Source organism: Rattus norvegicus, chromosome 9 (assembly GCF_036323735.1).
Source record: "Rattus norvegicus strain BN/NHsdMcwi chromosome 9, GRCr8, whole genome shotgun sequence".
Taxonomy (NCBI): domain Eukaryota; kingdom Metazoa; phylum Chordata; class Mammalia; order Rodentia; family Muridae; genus Rattus; species Rattus norvegicus.
The window spans coordinates 13,201,056-13,219,204 of record NC_086027.1 but is presented as its reverse complement, the minus strand read 5'-3'; the positions used below and the strand labels follow the sequence as shown (position 1 = coordinate 13,219,204).

The window sequence follows — 18,149 nt, the reverse complement described above, 5'->3', positions numbered from 1 at the left end:
AGAAGGTTTTATTTTTAAAGATTTATTTATTTATGTACATGAACACTCTGCGAGTGTGCCTGCATGTCAGAAGAGAGCTTCAGACAGAAGAGGGCATTGGATCCCACTACAGATAGTTGTCTGTCACCATGTGGTTGCTGGGAATTGAACTTGGGAGCACTGGAGAAGCAGGGCTCTTAACCACCAAGCCATCTCTCCAGCCTGATAAAAAAGATTTTAAATTTCATTCTATTTCTGTTTGTTTACAATCTTTCTTCTTGAGAACACTGTGATGGAATGTCCAAATGGTAATTAGTGGCGGTTTGTAGGAGCCATATGTGTGATGCTGCCATATGTGTGATGCTGCCATATGTATGAGGGGCTGGCAACAAGGTGCAGAGCCAAGACCATGGCCCAGTGCCCTGAGGCTGGCCTGCTGGATCTGGGATCTCAGCCCCATCAGGATGCCTTCAGGTGAGGACAGCAGGTGGTGGCTTGCACCCTGCTGAGCTGGCCTAGGAGAGTGGCAACCACAATCACCATGCCCAAGCCTCAAGCCTGGGGCAGCTGGAAGCTCCGCAGGCGATGGCCGCGGTTAGGTTATGTTGGGCCTGGGGGCCACAGAAGCCGCCCTGCGCCTCCTCAGAGCACTGAGGGGGTCTGACGGGCCTGGGCGGAGCCCGGAGATCCACACCACACGCCTCCCCGTGTCCTGCTTCCCCGAGTTGCCTGCACCGTGGAGTGGGCACACGTGTCCTTCCCACCCCGCAGCTCGACCGCGCCCGAGCCGGGCCTCAGGGCACGCGGAGCTCGTGGGTGAGCGCGGGGCCTGAGGGGACGGGGCGCCCGCGTTATATTTGGCGCAGGCAGCAGCGCGTGTGCCTGGGCGAGTTTTCCATCAGCAGGTGCCAGCAGCCAGGGCGCCACCTCCCAAGCTGACTCCTCTCTCTCCCTCTCCGACCCCGGCAGGGCCCAGAGGTGAATCTGCCTGCACGATGTCCTCCTTCCTGGAGGCGAGCTCTTCGCAGGCGCCACATCGCGACCAAAAGAGAAAGAAGAAAAGAAAAGAAAAAGCAGAAGATGCGGCCAGGGAAGGGGGCCTTAGCGGCGTTGGGCGTCACCTCGGCCACCGGAGGGCGCGCTATGACAGCGACGGGGTTTCCAACTGAGACTACAGCCTAGCAGTGTCCAAGGAAGAAGCCCAGGCCAGCCCTGCCAGGGGACCTCGAGGCCTGGCGCTCGCGCAGACCCCTAGCCCGACCTCCGGTCTGGTCCCCAGGGACAGCAAGGAGCAAGCAGGGCGGGCTGCACCTTAAGAGCAGCATCGTCAAGGTAGGTAGGAGACCTGCTCCCCTCCTTGGACTGGTTCTGCCCCCCCCCCCCCTCCGCGCCCTGGGAAAGCCATGGCAGAAGGAGGCAATGCAAAGTGAGCCCACTAGGTAGGGGAAGGGAGGGTTCAGGAATGTATGGAGAGCTGAAGCAGGGATTGGAAAGCCCATGGCATTGAGAAAGAATGGAGAGGTAATCTGGAGTGTGCATGAGAGCTGTGCTCAGACATCCCCACAGCAACTTGGGGTTGTCACACCTCTCCAGATGACTTGGAATTAAATGGCCTGTACCTGCCAGGGCAGGACAGGCTTTTCAGAGGCAGCTTAGCCTGGGGGCACATCCCTGTAATGTTTCTAATGTATGTTAAAGGCCTGGGATCAAGGGAAAATATTTTCTAAAAACCTTAGGCAATGAATGTATTATTTAATAGATTTCTTCTGATCTACTTTGTAATTGGTTGCCCCTTGCAAGAAATTGTATTTGGAGGATGCAAAATACCCTCCTTCAATTACTCGGAGAAAGGGAACATAAACAGAGATTTCCTCTTTTTTAGCCTCCAAAGCTCTGAGAGATTACAGTTCTGCATAATTTAATTCTTTCCTACCTGCTATGAGCAGACCTTCAGATCAGTAAGTTCCTTTGGAATGGTTTTGCTTGTTGTTGTTCATTTTCCATGGTGCTGATTAGAAAGCCATGAATTGTTTTGTGAATTTTAAATTTCAAGAGGTGGCACCCAGAGTTGATGGTGGTTTCCTTCAAAGACTGCAGTGTAGTTGCAGCATAAAAAAATACTTCTTGTGACAAGAAGTGGAAAAAGAAAGTTGATGAGCTAAGAAAAGTAGAGCCTTGAGCCAGATCAACCATTTGACTTCCTCAAATATGGAGCAAGCATGGAATGTGGCTTTTTCAGAATCGAGGGGGTTTTTAGGATTGGGCAGTGAATGCTGTCTGGTGCTAACCCGTCCCTTTTGTGGCTGACAACCCTTAGGAGACAGGTCAGAATGTGCCAACAGCACAGAGTTGGCACTGGTGGTGTTTGAACTCAGAAGTGCTCAGGAACTGTGAAAGTTTCTCTGTTATCACCCTGGAGCCATCTAGTGAAATAGACCACTGTGATGCTGTGTAAGAGAGGCTGTTGTGAGGGCTGGAGAGATGACTCAATGGGTAAGAGCACCAAGTGTTCTTCCAGAGGTCCTGAGTTCAAATGCCAGCAACCACATGGTGGCTCACAACCATCTGTAATGAGTACTGATGCCCTCTTCTGGTGTGTCTGAAGACAGCTGCATTGTCTCACATATAAATAAATAAATCTTACAAAAGATTGTCATCTACTGCAGTTTCTATGTGGACAGGGCACAGTTGAAGGGCTTAAAGATCAAGTATATTGCCTGTCTTTAAAGATCAAGTGTATCACCTAACTTTTAAACCAAGAAATGTAGTGTCTTTTTTGCTGCTTGTGTAGCTTTTAGTGATGTATCTTTTCTCCTAGTACGTCCTTTGTTTCCATAATAGTTGTTTTCAAGTATATATGATTATCGCTCCTATTTGCAGAGCTATTCAATATTTTCATTGGTTAAATATTTGTGGTGAATTTACATTGTGATATCAGTAAAATGCTATGTGAAAATTTTAGAGAATATACCGGTTTGGGTAATTTTAATAATCTTTGCCCTCAAGTGGTGGCCTGTTTTCACATTGAAAAGACTGGAATTCATTACCATCCATAGCAGGATTGATAGGGAAGCACAATGGACAGCGACAGTGTTGTTCCCTTTGACAGTTGTGGGAGCCAAGAAAGAAGAGTGACTTGCGTTTTGTGATTTACCAATTAAGACTCAGTATCATTACTATAGAAGCCCATGGAAAAAATGATGAAGTTTTCAGAAATCACCAGTTGAAGAAATGGTGGTTTTGCTTATATTGAATTCTGAGTTTCAAAGTTATGTTTCATTTTTCTTTATTCCTTAATGAGGCTTTTTATTAAGTTTTTTTATTCACCATTACACACTTAGATGCACAGTGCTAGGATCGTAGTAGGTGCTCATTAAATCACTGACCATTGGGGAGGACGTGTGATAAGAAAGTATGTATTTTCTGTAAGTTCTGCTAGTTTTGGGAACAGGTGGTTTTAGGTTGACCAGTTACAGCTTGGTATCTTGTCCCACATAAGACAACTTGACAGAACCCCCTTTCTGGCCATTATGTTCAACTTATTTTTCTCTTAATCATTCTTGAAAATCATGGAAGTAGTGTGGAAAATTGATTGTACCTGCAGTATAGCAAAAAAGCCCAGTCTAGATAGGAAGCAGTTATGTTTCTCCATGAGCTGATGTCTTAAAACATCTAGATTTTAGGAATTTGGTGTTGTGTTTTCTAAACATACATCTTACAGCATACAGATAACATCGTGATAGAATAAAGGAATCTTTTGATTTAGCACCAAATTCCCTAAAGCAATGACTACTGCACAGCTCTCTTGGCCATATGAATAGCCGAAATTATATTTCACTCTTTTAAAGAAATAATGAAAGCACTTAAGGTTAAAGCAGAGCCCATGGGAAAAGTTTGCTGTGGTGTTTCTCTTTGGTTTCTTTTGCTCTTTCTAGAGAATGACTTTAAGAAGTCAGGGCGGTCAGGTGGTCAGTGTGGTCAGGCAATCATGAGCAGATGGTTAAGCGATGTGCTAGGGCCCCATAGGCCAGTGAGCCCAGCTGAGATGCAGAGTCTAGCCAGTGAGCGTAACTGAATAGCAGAGGCTAGACAGTGAACCTGACTGAAGAGCAGAGGCTAGCCAGTGAGCCTAGCTGAAGAGCAGAGGCTAGCCAGTGAGCCTGACTGAAGAGCAGAGGCTAGCCAGTGAGCCCAGCTGAAAAGCAGAGTCTAGGCAGTGAGCCAGGCTGAAGAGCACAGGCTAGCCAGTGAGTCTGACTGAAGAGCAGAGGCTAGCCAGTGAGCCAGGCTGAAGAGCAGAGGCTAGCCAGTGAGCCTGACTGAAGAGCAGAGGCTAGCCAGTGAGCCTAACTGAAGAGCAGAGGCTAGCCATTGAGCCTGACTGAAGAGCAGAGGCTAGCCAGGGAACCTGACTGAAGAGCACAGGGTAGACAGTGAGCCTGACTGAAGAGCACAGGGTAGACAGTGAGCCTGACTGAAGAGCAGAGGCTAGCCAGTGAGGCTGACTGAAGAACAGAGGCTAACCAGTGAGCCTGACTGAAGAGCAGAGGCTAGCCATTGAGCCAGGCTGAAGAGCAGAGGCTAGCCATTGAGCCAGGCTGAAGAGCAGAGGCTAGCCAGTGAGCCTGACTGAAGAGCAGAGGCTAGCCAGTGAGCCTGACTGAAGAGCAGAGGCTAGCCAGTGAGCCTGACTGAAGAGCAGAGGCTAGCCAGTGAGTCTGACTGAAGAGCACAGGCTAGCCAGTGAGCCAGGCTGAAGACTGAAGAGCAGTGATTTTAACCTTTATTTATAAGTTCTTCAGTTTTCCTAAAATTTCTACAAAGGTTTGCCTCCATAAAGTTTGACTTATAAGGTTCTCCTTGCTCTCTTCTTCTTATCTCCTTTCCTCTTGCTCTTATGACACAATAATTTCCTTACTCTCAATGCCTTACTCTCAACGCTATGCCTTTACTTCTAAGTTCTTCTTGAGTTCTGTTCTCTTCAGTTCAGTTCTGTCTAAAAAGCTTTCTCTCTCTTTGTCCTCAGCATTTGTATATCTTTCTGAACACAGCATCACATGGTGAAAAGTTCACCACAAGTTTGCACAGGAATTCAAATCATAAGTTGGATAATCAGTTTACGACAGAGAATGTTTACATGCATATCCATGAAGAGTAATCATCAGGATAAACCGTCACCATCTGTCACTGGCTCTGCATGTTCATGGAGAGTTAAAAGCTGTAATTTTTATGAGAAAAGAATAAGTGAAATTGCCTATAGGCAAATCCAGTCAATTATTTACGTTCAGTCCTCGCACCTATAGTAAATCATTAGTTCTCTTTTTATGAACTTTGGTTAATTGGTTTGTACCCTCTTAGCATGGGTTCTAATTTGTAGATGCCTGCTTGGTATTGCAGAAGCAATTCACTCATGAAACTTTAAGAAGGAAGAGTTCTCAATGCAATTTTGATTACCAGAGAAAACATAATAGCTGTCCCATTATAAAGGAGCTTAAAATTACTAATCTAATTTTAGGAATTCTTATAGAACCATCATAAGAATTGAGAAATCATCTATTTGTCTGTACATCATCACGCCAAGACAATACATCTTCATTGCTCTGTGGTGATCTGCTCAAAAGAGTGGGGTAAATAGCATGACAAATACAGAGGCAGATACTTGCAGCCAACCATTCAACTGAGAGCAGGGTCCCCAATGGAGGAGTAAGAGAAAGGATTGAGGGAGCTGAAGGGGTTTACAGCCCCATAAGAACAACACTAAGAAACACCCAGAGCTCCCAGGACCGAAACCACCATCCAAAGAGTACACATGGACAGACCCATGGCTACAGCTGCATATGTAGAAGAGGATGGCCTTCTTGGGCACAAATGGGAGGAGAAGCCCTTGGTCTTGTCAAGGCTTGATGCCCCAGTGTAGGGGAAACCAGAACAGGGAGGCAGATAGGCCTGGGTGTTTGGGTGGGTGTGGTAACACCCTCATAGTAGAAGGGGGAGGGGGTTTTATAAGGGGTTTTGTGGAAACCAGGAAAACGTATAACGTTTGAAATGTAACAAAAGCCCTCTCTGGGGAAGGGACAGCGGATAAGGTGCTCTGAGCCCCTACTTCCCTGCTGCCTCCCTTTGATCGCAACTGTGGTGCATGGTGTCAGCCTGGGACTCTCCATGGGCTGCTGCTGGCACTGGTCCTGGCGTTCATGGCCAAGAGCATGATAAGCAAGGAGCACATGGTTTGTCCCGATTCAGAGCAGGGCCAGTGGCCACCAGAGAATAAGCACAGCTTCCTGTACGATCATGAGGTCTTCCTGGGCAAGGAGGACTCCAAGACCTGTGATAGCTAATCCTGGACGAGAGCAGGAGTAGTTGGGGAAAATTGTTGATCCAATTGACAGTGATGAAGGCAGCCTTGTTACTACTGAGGATCTGAAAGTTTGGATCAAACAGGTACAGAAAAGATACATCAACCAAAATGTGGCTAAACTCTGGAAGGATTATGATAGGGACATAGATGAAAAATCTCCTGGGAAGAATACCAGCAGGCTACCTATGGCTACTACCTGGGAAACCTTGCTGAATTCCAAGATAGCTCTGATCATCACAACTTTAAAAAGTTGCCTCCACGAGATGAGAGGAGGTTTAAGGCCTTGACGGTGACCTGACAGCTACTCAGTACGGGTTCATTGCTTTTCTGCACTAAGAGGATTTAGAACATATGAAGGAGATTGTAGTTCTGGAAACGCTGGGGAATATCGACAAGAACAGGGATGGTTTTGTGGACCAGGATGAGTACATTGTGGACATCTTTTTCTCACGAAGACAATTGCCCTGAGACCTACTGGGTTTTGTCTGGGGAGCAGTTCAATGATTTCCCAAATCTGAACAAGGATGGGGAACTGGATTAGGATGAGATTCACCATTGGATCCTCCCTCAGGACTATGACCATGCACAGGCTGAGGCCCAGCATCTAGTGTATGAGTCAGATAAAAACAAGGATGAGATGCTGACCAAGGAGGAGATTCTAGACAACTGGACCATGTTTGTGGGAAGCCATGCCACCAATTACAGAGAAGATCTTACCAAAAATCATGATGATCTTTGAAAGAAACTCATCCTCATGTGGCCAACAGTCACATGCTTTCTACGGATGTTCTGGGTGATTGCTATATTTGTCAAGTATATAGCAGTTGTGTCCCTAAACAATAAGAAACCTTTCTAAAGCTCAAAAAAATCATACATTGCACCACAAACAATAATAGTAGGAAATTTAAACACACCACTTTCATCAATGTACAGATAAGGGAAACAGAAATTAAACAGAGACACAGAAAGACTAACAGGTTATGAAACAAATGGATTTAACATATATATATATATAGAACACTCCACCCTAAAACCAAAGGATATACCTTCTTCTCAGCATCCCATTGTACCTTCTACAAAATTGACCATATAATCGGTCACAAAACAGGCCTCAACAGATACAGGAAGATAGAAATAACCCCATGCATCCTATCAAAAAACCACGGACTAAGGCTGCTGATCAATAACAACAAATAGGACAGAAAGCCCACATATACATGGAAGTTGAAGTCAATGACAACTTGGTCATTGGAGACATAAGAAAGAAATTAAAGACTTCTTCGAATTTAATGAAAATGAAGATACAACATACCGAAACTTATGGGACACAATAAAAGCAGCGCTAAGAGGAAAACACATAGCTCTGTATGACTGCAAAAAGAAACAAGAGAGAGCATATGTCAGCAGCTTGACAGCACACCTAAAAGCTCTAGAAAAAATTAAATAAACCCTAGAGGAGTAGAAGGCAGGAAATAATCAAACTCAGGGCTGAAATCAAACAAGAAGAAACAAAACCTAGTATCAAAAGAATCAGCAAACCCAGGAGCTGGTTCTTTGAGAAAATCAACAAGATACATAAACGCTTAGCTATATTAACCAGAGGTCACAGAGTGTATCCGAATTAATAAAATCAGAAATAAAAGGGAGACATAACAACAAAATCTGAAGAAATTAAGAAGATCATCAGATCCTACTACAAAAACATATATTCAACAAAACTGGAGAATGTGGAGGAAATGGACAATTTTCTATACAGATACCAGGTACCACAGTTAAATCAGGAACAAATAAACCATCGAAACAACCCCATAACTCATAAAGACATAGAAACTGCTAATAAACATCTCCCATCCAAAAAGAGCCCAGGATCAGATGGATTTAGTGCAGAATTCTATCAGACCTTCATAGAAGACTTCATACCAATACTGTCCAAACTATTCCGCAAAATAGAAACAGACAGAGCACTACCAAACTCCTTCTATGAAGCCACAATTACTCTTATACCTAAACCACACAAAGATACAACAAAGATAGAGAAATTCAGACCTATTTTATTTATGAATATTGATCAAAATGCTCAATAAAATTCTTGCAAACTGAATCCAAGAACGCATCCAAACAATCATCCATCATGGTCAAGTAGGCCTCATGGCAAGGATGCAGGGATGGTTTAATATACAGAAGTCCATCACCGAAATTCATCATATAAACAAAGCCAAAACCACATGATCATTTCATTAGATGCTGAGAAATTATTTGACAAAATTCATTACCCTTTCATTAATAAAGTCCTGGAAAGATCAGGAATTGAAGGCCTGAATCTAAATATAGGAAAATGCAAAATACATCAAACCTGTACCTAACATCAAACTAAACTTAGAATATTGAAGGAATCCCACTAAAATCAGGGACTAGACAAGGCTGCCCACTCTTTCCCTACTTTTTCAATATGGTACTTAACGTCCTAGCCATAGCAATCAAACAATGAAAGTAGGTCAAAGGGAAAAAAATAGAAGGGATGAAGTCAAAACACTAATATTTGAAGATGATATGATAGTCTACTTAAGCAACACCAAAATTCTACCAGAGAACTACTTAACCTGATCAACAACTTCAGCAAACTGTCCGAGTATAATATTAACCCAAACAATTCAGTATTCTTCCTCTACTCAAAGGTTAAACAGGCTGAGAAAGAAATTAGGGAAATGGCACCCTTCACAATAGTCCCAAATAATATAAAATAACTTGCTGTTACTTGAACCAAGCAAGTAAAAAATCTGTATGACAAGAACTTCAAATCTCTGAAGAAATTGAAGAAGGTCTCAGAAGATGGAAAGATTTCCCATGCTCATAGATTGGCAGGATGAATATGGTAAAAAATGACCATTTTGCCAAAGGCAATCTACAGATTCAATGCCATCACCAACAATATTCCTACTCAATTCTTTATAAAGGTAGAAAGTGCAATTTGCCATCATTTGGTATACCATAAAACCCAGGATAGCAAAACTATACTCAACAATAAAAGAACTTCTGGGGGAATCACCATCTCTGACCTCAAGCAGTATTACAGAGCAATAGTTTGTATGGTATTGGCATACCGACAGGCAGATCAGTGGAACATAATTGAAGACACAGAAAAGAACCCACACACCTATGGTCATTTGATCTTTGACAAAGGAGGTAAAACATCCAATGGAAGAAAGATAGTATTTTTAACAAATGGTGCTGGATCAACTGGAGGTCAACATGTAAAAGAATGCAAGTTGACCCATTCTTATTACCCTGTACAAAGCTTAAGTCCAAGTGGATCAAGGACCTCCACATCAAACCAGATACACTAAAAGTAATGGATAAAAAGTAGGGAAGAGTCTCGAAGACATGAGCACTAAGGAAAATTTCCTGAACAAAATACCAGTGGCTTATGCATTAAGATCAAGAATCGACAAATGGGACCTCATAAAACTGAAAAGCTTTTGTAAGGCAAAGGACAGTGTCATTAGGACAAAAAGGCAACCCACAGATTGGGAAAAAATCTTTACCAATCCTGCATCTGATGGAGGGCTTATATCCAAAGTATACACAAAACAGAAGAAGTTAGAGTACAGAGAGCCAAACACCCCTGTTAATAAATGGGGTTCACAGTTAAAGAAAACATTCTCAGCTGAGGAATATAGAATAGCTGAAAAGCACCTAAAGAAATGCTCAATATCCTTAGTCATCAGGGAAATGCAAATCAAAACAACCCTAAGAATCCACCTCACACCAGTCAGGATGTCTAAGATCAAAAAATCAGGTGACAACAGATGCTGGCGAGGATGTGGAGAAAGAGGAACACTCTTCCATTGTTGCTGGGATGGCAAACTGGTACAAGAACTCTGGAAATCAGTCTGAACGTTCCTGTAAAATTGGACATTGCACTACCAAGGCACACAGCTATACCTGTCCTGGGCATGTACCCAAAAGATACTCCAACATACAACAACACATATGATCCACTATGTTCATAGCAGCCTTATTCATATTAGCCAGAAGCTGGAATGAACCCAGATGCCCTTCAACAGAGGAATTTATTCGAAAAATGTGGTACATCTACACAATGGAGTACCACTCAGCTATCAAAAACAATGAAAACGTTCAATTCATAGGCAAATGGAAAGAACTAGAAAATATCATCCACAGTGAGGTAACCCTATCACAGAAAAACACACTTGGTATGCTCTTGGGAGCGATGGCCATGAAGCCCTCCATTATTGATGTTATTATTATGGTGAGCATTAAGTATGCCTGGGTTCATGGAAAATCGCCAGCCAGCTGCCGAAGACTAATACAAATGTGGTGGTCAAGATGAATAATCATATGATAACGTGTGACATTAAGATACCCAATGTCATGACCTGTAACCTTTCTGAAAAACCAACATCCTGCTGACTAATAGATATGAAAAACCCGTGACCTTTCTGACAACCTGTCAACACCAGCCAATTCTCTGACCACACGAATATTGTGTCCTTATCGTGGGTAAATGTTTCTTACTTCCCCCCTCTCTCTGTTACCCTTTTTATGGTACAAATTCAGCCTTGGGGAAAAATAAAATTGTCGCCTTGATCAGACACTTGTCTTGGAGTCCTTCGTCACATCTCTTGTCCCTCATTCTCTTCCAGGTACTGAACACCCCTCGTTGACAGTATGCACTCATTGATAAGTAGATATTGACCAAAACCTCGAATTACCCAAGATGCAATCAACAGATCTCAGGAAACTCAAGAAGGAGGATGACCAAAGTGCAGATGCTCCCACTCCTTCTTAAAATGGGGAACAAAAATATCCATAGGAGGGGATATGGAGGCCAAATCTAAAGCAGAGACTGAAGGAACAGCCATTCAGAGTCTGCCCCACATGTGGCCCATATGTATACAGCCACCAAAACTAGGTAAGATTGATGAAGCTAAAAAGTGCTTACTGTAAGGGACCGGATATACATCTCCCCTGAGAGACACATCCAGAGCATGTCAAATAAAGAGGTCATTGCTAGCAGTAAACTACTGAACTGAGAATAGGATGCACTTTATGGGAATTAGAGGAAGGATTCAAAGAGCTGAAGGGCTTGCAACCCCATAAGAACAGCAATGCCAACCAAATAAACCACTAGCAAAAGACTATACATGGACTGACCCAGGGGTCCAACTGCATATGTAGGAGAGAATAGCCTTGTTGGGGCACCTGTGGAAGGGGAAGCCCTTGTTCTTAACAAGGTGGGACCCTCAGTGCAGTGGAATGTCCGGGAAGGGGTTTCTAAGTGGCATGGATTGGGGGACCATACATATGGGAGAGGTCACGGCAGGGGTGCTTATGGACCAAAAGCTGGGAAAGGGAATAACGTTTGAATAAAACATATATATCTAGTAAAAAAAACTGAAATTTAAAAAAATGATACTAATACCAAAAAATAATCAAAAGATGTGAATAAGAAAGAAATTTTAGGTTTTGGAAAAAGATGAATGCCAGGTATTTGAAAAACTGTATGACCATGGTAAACACTTTAATATACTTGAGAAATTTTTTACATGTTAATGAACTGCATCTTTTTTTAAATAGTGAATGGAAATCCAGTCCCTTCCTGGCTGTGAGGCTAGGTATCCAGATGTAGTGGAATTCATTATTTGTTGGTCCTGAACCTTTGAGTCTGCTTCTAACTCAGCTTATGCCAAGGAAACTAGGCCAGGGTGATGTCTAAGCCATTGACCAAACCATCTGGACTAACAATCACAGGTGAAATTCCACCTTGTAAATGGGACGAGAGGAATAAAAGATACCTTTAAGGATTTAAAAAAGATGAAATGTACCCAAAAAAATCCAATAAAAAATTTAAAATAAAAATGACTTCGGAAATACAAAATACTGGGGTGCCATTCCACAATCATGATGTGTTTCTTCTTTGATAGCTTACAGGTTAATTTACTTCTCTATAACTGTTTTCTTATTTCAAAGTAAGTAATGGCATCATCTGTGGAGTGATGGTGAGAACAAAAGCTTTGCCGAACTTGAATAATCGATCCCTCCCGAGCATGTGCTTAATATTCTAAGCACAGGGAAATTTCCTGAGGGGATTAAAGAACAAAATCCAAACATAAAACAGGAACAACAACGATGTAAAAACATTCTGCAATCTGGGTATGAAGGCATGTTGCAACTTTAATCAGCTTTGTAGGTATTTCTGATAAAACACATAAAGAAACAAAAATCCCATCACAGTCCTAGCAGTTGCATCCAACAAAGAGAGAGCTGTGAGGTAGTGCGTGCTGCTCCTTTCCCCAGATACCCCTGGGCCTCAGGCCTGCATCCAGTGAGCTGGACCAAGAGCAGCCAGGTTGAAATTCCTGCTGCCATGGCAGGATTCTGCAGGAACATTTCCCTTTGACAACAAGGAACCTGTGTGGAGGAGACCTCTTGTTGAGTCCTCAAGGACTCTATGTGTCCTATTCTACAGGGAGAAGCCCTGCCAGGTCTTTGGCAAGGCCAGCCAGTTGTATGGGGAAGTCTCTGGTCCTGTGGCAGAGGGCGAGGAATGGCAGAAAGAATGGCAGCTCCACTGAGAGCAAAGGCTACCCCTTCTAGGCCTGTGACCTCCTAATTAATTTATCTTTTCACCTGATGCCCTATTCACATTTTCTTACTATCATACAACTGTGATCTTGATGAGCAGCTGGGCTCTTGTTTTCTTAATCAGTTCTTTGTTGTCACAGACGTTTTTAACTTACTCCAGCCCCTGAGACTTATTCATAACTTCTGTATGAAGTAGGACCCTTGGTGGGACTGTCATCTCAAAAATAGAAGGTTCAGTAATCCAAAAGATTGGACTCCAGTTTACCTCAGGCCAGGAAAGAAGTCAGCCACCATTAGTAAAAGAGCAAGGGAAAAAGTACATAGGACACATAAGTGCCCTAATCAGAAGAAAAGATCCTCAACTTCTAAGGGCCGTACATCTGCACCCCTCTCTTCTGAGCTTTGTATAGTGATGTTGTATAACTCCAGATGGTAGTAAAAGGCAGAGTTCTTCCCAGAAAGGTCAGACATGATTTTCACTCTTACATCTGTGAGGTTGGGTGGCATTATAGCACACATTCAGGTGGAATTATAACACCAAGGATAAGAAAACAGAATCCATATATCACAATGCCAAATGGACTCCCTCCTGAACTTATGGACCCATTAAAATTGAGGTTCAACCTGAACTCAGGCCATTCCACTCCCTTTCCATCCTCCTGATTCTTATGTTTGCTACACGTAAAAGATCATGGTGTAGTCCCCAACATCCTCATGCCTAGACTTGTCTATTCAGGAAGAATGATATTGGAGAAGTGATGGCTATATAGTTACAATGTAGTAACACAAGGTCCAAGTTGACATTTGCTCACTGATGTCCAATTTAATTGTCTTGTTATATTTGAGAAAGGGAGGATGCCCTACTTTATATATAAAACGGACAGAAATTTATTATTTTTTATATGCCCTGTAGTTGATCCCTATGATCCCAAGGAAAAGGAGTTTTTATTGCAAAAAAAATAGGATTATAGACCATTGATTTTGTGAAATACATGGATATGTAAATGGAAACAATGTCAGCTGTCAAGGACTGCACAGTAAGCAAATATTTCCAGGTTTTATACACTCAGAGGTATAGAAGAAATATATTGGCCTCCAGAAAAAGGGAAAAGCTTAGGAATCGAAGTACATGTCACATGCATTGTCTCGAGTAGTAGATTTACTTTTAAGAAAAATCTCCCTCCTCCTTGGTCCCTAGAGATTTGGGTGCTAAGAAAAATCTGTTCTCCAATTCAGGGTTGTAAGCAACCCTCCCCAGCAAAAGCATTGTTGACTTCTAATGAAGCAGAGAGGCATATGTAGCTCTGAAATAGAGGTTGCCAAATGGTATTCCCAGTGACACATGGGAGACTGGAGGAAAGGGTCTCCACAGAAATTCATCAGTGTGGGGAGAGCTGGTTAGTAGGTAGGCCATAGAATTTTCCAGTGACATCACCAGTAAGCCATTCACTGGACACTCTATTGTATCTAAGAGATCCCTAGAATCGTTGTGATGTCACCAGTGTTGTGGTGACACCAACTGCCTTTGGGATATTACTTCAGTTCCCTTTGGGTTCACAAGCAGGCATGTTTCGCCAGCTGCTCAGGCTATTTCGGAAGGAAAGTGTTGATCAAGGAGAAACCACACCAGGTCAGAGGGAAGCTGACCCCCTCTCTAGTGAAACAGGAAGGAGGAAATCATTCTGGGGAAGGCTTGGTGAGTCGTGGGCAGAGTTGGGGAACATCCTCAAGGAGGTAGGTTTGAGATGTTCCTTCTAAGACTAGGCCTTACAAGCAGGAGAGTTGGGATTTTTCAAAGGCAAACCAAGAGTCAGGAGTTCCTGATCTTTAATTTGAGAGAAAGACATAAAGTGGTAAGACTTCAGTGTCTTTTCTTGAAGCTTTTTAACTGTGAGTGTCAATGATTGGCAGGAGGAGTCACTGTGAGATTAACAATGTGACCATCCATGGTTGGGAGTTGAAGCACTTCATCCTCTAGATTACTGTAGGTTACATAAGTCTCTGATGGCGAGAACAAGGAAGGATGCACCCCTAGTCATGAATTGAGTTCTCAGACACTTTGGGCTGGACCACACTTGGTTAGAGCTTGATGGTGCTAAGCATTATGAAGTCATTATGAACTCCAGGATTATCTGCACCACATCTGATATGAGATAACAATGTCGCAGATGTTTATGTCTCAGTCAGATTATAAATTTCTGTGCCGGGGTTTGTGTAATAGTGAGTGTGGCACGTGTATGGCATTAGAGGTTGGGAAGAGGGACATAGCTTAAGAATCAACCTTTAAGAAAGCTTTTTTGCTCTTTCAAGGATTCACCCAGTCCCTACCATTTCCCCTTCCTCAACCTCCTTTTCGGATTCAGAATGATCTATTCTGCCCATGGGCCATCAAATATGCAAATTCACTTGGGTTTATCTGTCTACAGGTTTTGGTAGGAAGGCATCATCCCAAAATGTCATCAGTAAGCAAGAGGAGTGTCTAAAGGAACTGGAGGAACTCAAATTTGAAATCCAGAAGTGTCAATTCGAGAGGGATGAACTTTATCAAATCCTGGATCTTTATATCTATGATGAGTGGGACCACAGGTAGTCATTATGCCCAGTAACCTGTTCACTTTCTTGCGCTCACTATGCTACCTCAAGATTTACTAATAGCACGAGAGAGTTTCACCTCTCATCCTGGATTTTAAGGAGATTTGGCAGGCATTTGCTTGTGAGATAAGCTAGGTGCTGTGTGTTTAGGGTCAACCTCTTTTGTACTTGACCCTGAGCCTCTTGGATTAGCGTTGGTTCTGTCAACAGCTAGAAGGACCTGGTCACCCTTGCTGCAACTGTGTGTGTGAATGAAATGCCTGCACGTCATCACTCTTTCCTCTGAATTTGTTCATTATACACTGATTCTATGGCACCTCCATGGATGTAGTTGGCATTCTAAGTGTGTTTGGATATGGGTTGCTATGTATGTATGTGGACGTATATGTGGTGTTTTACTCAGGATCAGGAGGTCTGGGACCTTTGATGGGGTCTGAGGATTTGTTTGATCAACAGTTTGCAGGTCATGATAGTGATGAGTATGTGGAGGCCCACAGAATCAAACGAGCACTTTGCTCCTTCTGTATACCTTGGTGGCACCCAGGACTCTCCCGAGGGTAGGAGGTGCTATAAATCCTCTTCCCTGTCAAACTTAGTTATGCCCTCTGGGAATTCATGTAACAATAGAAACCAAGGATTGAGTATACCTGCTTTCAAAACAAGAGAAATGTCATCACAGCTTTCTCTTGGGCCCAAAGCTGTGGCACAGACTGGAGGAATCTTCTTCCTGAACTAGTCAATTCCATCATGCTCACCTGGCCAGCTCTTGAAGGTCAGGTCCCTCAAATTGGTACCGTGACTCTGTTGTCCTGTGCCCAGGATAATAAACTTAACGAGTACAAATACTTTGAAGGAGAAAGTATGTGGTACATACTGAGTTTAAGTAATCGAGAGAACAGTCTGATTTCACCTAATTTGTTTCACCTGCTTTGATCTTTAGTTTTTTATTTTTTTAACTATCCAGGGATTGTTTATTGTGACCTAGAAAGGGTCACTGTGGTCTTGACAGTTGTTATTCCCAAACAGGCAGCTCTCAGGCTCTGCCCCCTCCTATATAGTGAGTCTTTGCAGAATCATATCTCTCAGGATTCCAAGGAGTCCTTATTTCAAAACAAATGTTTGCTTATTTACATAGAAATATTTTCTGTGGATTGAGTCTCACTGTTGGGTTTTGGTCTGGTTTTTGACTTTGCCATTTTCTTTCCTTCCACCATTCTTTGAATTTGAACTTTTTTATTATATATTTTTATTTACATTTCACCTAATTCTGAAATCGTGAGTTCAAAACATTATTTGTTCCTTTGGCCATGACCTAACCCAGGCTGCATGTCGAATTGCCAATACTTCAATCTGAACATGAGATGAGAATGATGGCTATGCAAATGATGACCAACTCAATAAGTGATGCCATGGAGAGGTACAAGGAGCTCATACAAGTGAACAGTTCCTACCGGTGAGTCGCTGACAGAGATGAGAACCCAGCACTAGGCAGGGAATGCTTCTGTCCTGTATGACTTTAACAAAAGTCAGGGCTCTGGTTCCATGGTGTCTGACTCTTAACAAGAAGGCTGCCTCCTGGCAAGGGTCTTAGATTTGTAGCTCTTGGACTCAGTTGTCGTACATGTGAGGGGTGTAGAAGACCCTCCAATTGTTATTTTCCCCGTTAAAGATCCTCTAGATAGAAAAGGTTTGCACCATGATGGGAATATCAATCAACTCTGAATCTCTAGGACTCTGACAGGAGATTTAAAGATCTGTGATCCATGAGAAACACATGGAAAGATTGTATAGCTATTGGGTCTTCAACTACCCCTCAGAGGGGCTTTCCCCACAACGTGAAGATGGTTTCACCATACCATGGACATACGAGCTCCCTTATGGACCATCTCTTCTTCCTTGATTTATATAAACCGTCTTAGTGTCAGGATTTTCAGAAGTACTTTGCTTCATGTGGAATGTGGATTCTGGATTTGACCTCCTCTAATTGGTGTTAACTTGTATAGTGTGGCTCTATCTGGGGATTTCTGAGGATGAGGACCCTTGAAGGGATGATTGTACTTGTAGGAGTGACAGGCAAATAGAAGCTGGCTGGGTTTACCATTTTTTGTTTGTGGTTCAGCATCAGGCAATCCCAGCTCCTCCGTGAACAAACTCAATTGGAGAACAATATACAGATTTTGCTGAATGAGAAGAGCGAACTGCTGGTGGAGCAGACTGAACTGCCAGCATCCTCTGTGGAGGCAAAGAGGTTCTGTGAAGAGGCCGGAATGAACATCTGTGACCCCAGAGCCAAGCAACAGCAGGTAGGGTTAGGACTCAGGTCAGGTGGTCCTCATGTCTTACCATAAACATAGACACACCAATGTAACTGTCTATTGACTGATCCATGTCCTGACCTAGGTCTCATCCAAGTGTTCATTCATGTGATGGTTTACAAGGCTTTCAGTGGAGATAGCCCCTTTTCAAGAAACTGCATGTTTGGAAATGAAATGCTCCTGCTCTTTGAGAATCTGCACTTCATTAAGGGAGATAGGTTGATCACACAGCACAGCACTACATGCCATTATGTATGGAGGGTGCTATGTGGGAGCCCCTCTTTAGACTAGAACAGGGC

At 43.0% G+C, this 18,149-nt stretch overlaps 1 long non-coding RNA gene across 1 annotated transcript; it reads left to right on the top strand.

Moving 5' to 3' along the window:
* Window positions 1-1,085: 1,085 nt before the first annotated feature.
* On the top strand, window positions 1,086-16,349 carry LOC134480498 (uncharacterized). Its single transcript, XR_010054923.1, has 3 exons — window positions 1,086-1,311; window positions 11,002-11,270; window positions 15,370-16,349. It is a non-coding gene; the product is annotated as an uncharacterized LOC134480498 (long non-coding RNA).
* The last annotated feature ends 1,800 nt before the right edge of the window (window positions 16,350-18,149 follow it).